General features: G+C 35.9%; 2 pseudogenes; both read right to left on the bottom strand.

Annotated features, from left to right (window-relative positions):
• Positions 1 to 1,461: 1,461 nt before the first annotated feature.
• On the bottom strand, positions 1,462 to 2,262 carry LOC149555582 (LIMR family protein At5g01460 pseudogene; annotated as a pseudogene).
• A 4-nt stretch (positions 2,263 to 2,266) lies between these two features.
• LOC149555581 (7-dehydrocholesterol reductase pseudogene) lies at positions 2,267 to 3,547 on the bottom strand (annotated as a pseudogene).
• Between the last annotated feature and the right edge of the window lie 1,247 nt (positions 3,548 to 4,794).

The following is a 4,794-nucleotide window of genomic DNA, read 5'->3' as shown; positions in this document are numbered from 1 at the left end:
CTTCCAGATGTGGCTAAGATAACTAAGATGATAGAGAAATTCAAGGGCAAACATCCTATTGGTAAACATATTGTTCTTCTTCTTATTCTCCTTTTAATTTGCCCAATTTGTAATGAAGAACAACTTTACACACAATTGGGAAACTATTTCTGAGAATAACTAGTTTCCTTCTGAATTAAGGTACAGCTCCCTATGTGAATAATGTTCAAGGAATTATGTTTCTCTCCTAGACTAACACAAGGTATGCTCTTAACCCGAGAGCAAAAGAGGAAAATCAAATTAAGCCTAAATAGGACTTAATCCAGGCAAGAAAAACTTTCTAATCTATAAACCAAGCAATATAACTCACAATTCTTATGAATCCATATACTCAGCATTTAATTAACCTACAGCAAACACTAATAGAAAAATAAATGAGATGATTAAAGACTTCTAATGAATCTTTCTCTAAATACGCCAAAGCACTTCTTACTATGGTTAATTCATATCCTCATGACAAAATAATAAAACATCTTTTCTCTCCTTCTGTAATTCTGAAAAAGAAAGACACATAGAAGCAATGACTAATTAAATGGAACAAAAAATCATTGACATAAAATCTTCTTTATTGGCTCTGCAATATTAAGTTTGATACATCAACAATTTTTCCCGCTCCTACTCCAGCTCTCTGACAGTATCTAGAAAAGGTTGAACCCCTTGTTTTAGCAAAAGATTTGCAATAAATAATCTCCTTCAGCCCCTGTTTGGTTTCCCTTCGATGACTTTTCAGTTCTCACATGATGACCTTTGGTTTCATAACTGCTTCTTTCTAATTCCCCTTTTCCTATTTGTCTTTTTAGATTCTCCATTTACATCTAATAAACCCATTCGAAAGCCTTTCATCTTTTTTTGGAACTATTGGAATAATTTTAACAACATTAGTGATACTAGATGATGCTCTACTAGGTCCAAGATAGATGTTGTAATGGCTAATACCCAATGAAGGTGTTGCAATATCTAATGGAGAGAGGTCGTTTGAACTTGATACTTTAATTGTCAAAGCCAAAGGTTCTAGAGATCTTGATGAAATTTGACAATCATCATTTGATTTTAATTGAGTTGAAGATTTTTCTTCAGAAAATGACTGGACTTGCTCCACATGCTCTAAAATCTTACAAGCTGCCTCTCTAGATTGTTACGACACTAGGAGTTCATATGCCAACAAAACCCCCTGCTTATTTGTTTCCATTGATTTCTTGATAACCAAAGGGGAATCAGAGCTTGTCCTTTGTCAGTTCATCCTAAATGGCATATAAGCAGATCTCCCACTTTTTAACAATTGTTGTCCACCTGTAATTGGAAACTGTATGGGTGACCATTTTGATTCTGTAGTGCTTATTATTAAAATTTTATCATTTTTGTCTGGCCATAGTTTCTTCTTCTTGTATCTATACTACTCTGCTCATAGTCGGGACGGAACCCCTAGGGATACATCTCCTCTAGCCCTTTAACATCTTCTTCTAGAAAAAGAAGCTCCTTCTCAACTGCCCTAACATTCTTTCACCATTTCCTTCCCTTACTACCACTTCTTTCTTCTCTTTGAAGTGTTGTAGCAGGTTCTTTTATAGTTCTTGCCTGTTTCCCTAATTCAGTTGCCTCCCTGATATATTGTGCACAAGTAATAATGGCTTTTGGTCCACGAAGGAAAGAAAATATAAGACCCAAAGGAAAACAAGCAATTCCTACTCCACCAAATATTGAAAATAGTACTGATCCAACAATTGTAGCAAGAGCTACAACATATTCTGGAAAGTTCGTCTGCATGGTCCAAGTAGTCTCTGATGATGAACTAGCTATGTAAGCAGCACACTGTAAACTATTGCCATTTGTTCATTGTAGACAAGGACAGTTTCTTGGGAGATCAGACCAACTACTTGGAAATGTATTTGTTGCAAATGAAAGATGTCGTATAGTAAAATCAACTTTACCAACAAGATCGTAAAGAATTCCAAGCACAAGCCCAATGAGAACAGCTATCATAATGATCCACATCAAAGCACTAAGAACCCTTTTACCAACACTCTTTTCTTGATCTCCTTCATAATAAAACATGGTGAACGGTATGACAAAGAAAACCAATAGTGCATCTATAATATATATTTCCAACCATAAATCCTTCATAGGAAGTGTTAATTTGCATGCCCCATTGTATATTGCATGGATGCAAGCATGTTGATTGGAAACATCAGCTGGCAACATCAGAATGGATATTTCAGCAACCATTTTTCTCTTGCTTTCCACTTGGCGAACGATGATCATCTCTTTGGGCTCAATCAAATAGAAGGATAGTTTAGAAGATAACATAGAAGTAGGGAAGAAAATAATTAAAGAGTCTCGACAATGTCCAGAAAAATGCTGCTAGGATTTCTGGCACACAATGAAAATGCTGAGAGATACCCCATCAGGAGAAGGCTACGCCTTGTCTCACCACTAGTAGTTTCGTAATGAGCCTTTATCTTTAATGGTGGCAAACTCTAGATTAAGCAGTTACCATTTGTTTTGTGAAATAACTTCCTTTGCCTATCATAGTCATAATTGATGTATATGCATACAATGCCAGCAATAAGTATGGCGAGGGATAGTTGAAGACCCAAATTGATGGAATTGCATACAAGATACATTGTTGGAGATGTATAAACAGATGAAACCCAAACTAGAAAACATCAATAAATGTAAAAGCCAGCTTGGTTATGAGCGATATCCATGGTACTCCAGTACCCAGACTCCCACCAAAAGACCTTTGTTATGTATACTAACATCGATATGCCACTGACTAACATAGAATCAGCTGTTATGTCGTACTCTTCATACTATTTTATGTAGTATGTTACAACAAGAACTACCCAAGCCAATATTTGAAACCGGCAATTTGTAAAGAATTTGATGTCAAAGCTTTTACCAATTCGAGAATACAGCTCCATTCCCCAGTAGAAATCAATAATAATATTCCCTGAAGAGCCTGAATCAGTTGAAGATGGTGCAACATGTCCTTTAATATAAAGGAGGATACAAAATATAAAACTACCTATGAATATCCCCCTCAAGTGATCATAGACAATTGTAGGATTGAACAATCCCAACCACCAAATAGTGATATAAGTTACCAACGTAACAACATAAGCAAGCACTCCATTTACCTTGTAAATCAGAAAGGAGAGACAAAACCCTCTACTTTTTTACCAGGTAAAAGCAACTGAAGTGCTGCTTCAAAACCGGCATATGATGCAATAAGTTTCCATGCTTCAAGTGTTGGCTTTGGCCAAATCCTTAATAAACCTTGAAATCTGTTTTGCTTGCAGAAGTCCCAAAATTCAGCTATTGAACCATCCTTGTGAACTATGATATACCATCTGCTCCAACATTACTTGCTGCCCGATGGAGGTCATCGCCATTTGGTCATTCACTTTAACCAAATGCTAATGTCACTTCTTAAATGACTATCCTCAACTCCAAACATGATTTGGTGGAAGTTCTTCGATTCATCCATATCTCCACTGGCTGTAAACATCTCTTATGAAGCACAAACTTAGACATAAATCTTCCACATCTACAGGCTAGCAATGTCTTTAAGATTTGCAGACTTCCCCTTTCATACCATCAATCAAGTTCCACATGTATACTTTGGAATTTGTATGGAGATGAGGTGAATCTAGATGTCGCTATTTGCCCTTCCATAACAATAGGATATTCATCGAGTAGGCATTCCAGTGACATCCATAATCGAGTTTCTTCAAATGATTCAAATTACAAGATATATCTAAATGCCTATGTTCAAACCAGATTGTTTATATGGTACTTGTGTTTCTTATAATGTATCCCTTTTCTTGAAACACACAATCCAAAGATCATGTATATCCGAGTTGATTCATCAAGCAAGATGAACATGAAATTGATATTGGTAATGATTCTTTTAATCAATGGGATACCTTCAAACAACTTTGTATGATGAAACCAAAAATGGCTTATCCCAAATTTTAAGGTTTTAATGGTGTGCCTCCAAATTCTTCAATTTGACTTCCTAATCAGTCTTCTTAAACTTGAATTGAGACTATGTCTTGAAATCTGCATTTTGAACTTGAACTATAGGCTTTCCTTGAACCATTAATTCTACATGAACCTCTAAAATGGAAACTTTTGAACTTCAAATTGGAACCTTCATAATGATGATCTTATTATCTAAACATATAACTCATGCTTATGAAGTTGGGCTTGGAGTTCATAATCTTTGAAACTGTTCAGAATTTGAACATTGAATTTGATTCTGAACCAATTGCATGTAAAGCTTTGAACATTTAAACTTGAGGATTAGGATTCAGATTCAATGCTTTCACGAAATACTATCTTCTTACAAGATGAATCCTACAACATCACAATCAACAAAATGAACCAACAAAAGATTTACTTGATGGGTTAGTTTGGAAGCTTAAAATTGGGGGACTGGAAGTACGGCTACACATCCAAACATAGCTTTGGGATGAAGAAGAATGAAACCCAAATGCCATAATTTCAATTTTGACACTCAGTGAAATTTTGAGATTTTGACCATGTCGAGGTCCACAGCTCCGCAGGTACGTAGGTACATGGGTCTGTAACTCTACAATTCAGAGGTACACCGATAGTTAATTGTTTGTTCCAAAAATAGTGCTTTCCATGCATTAGGAACACATTCTAACAGCAGTTTAACTTCAAAACACACCTAGTAAAGGACCAGCTTCTATTTTTGGCACCTCCTGACACTCCTACTTTGACTGAAGG

This window comes from Cupressus sempervirens, chromosome 5 (genome assembly GCF_028749045.1).
Source record: "Cupressus sempervirens isolate cs-2001-9-10 chromosome 5, ASM2874904v1, whole genome shotgun sequence".
Classification (NCBI taxonomy): Eukaryota; Viridiplantae; Streptophyta; class Pinopsida; order Cupressales; family Cupressaceae; genus Cupressus; species Cupressus sempervirens.
This window is presented reverse-complemented; position numbering and strand designations above follow the sequence as displayed.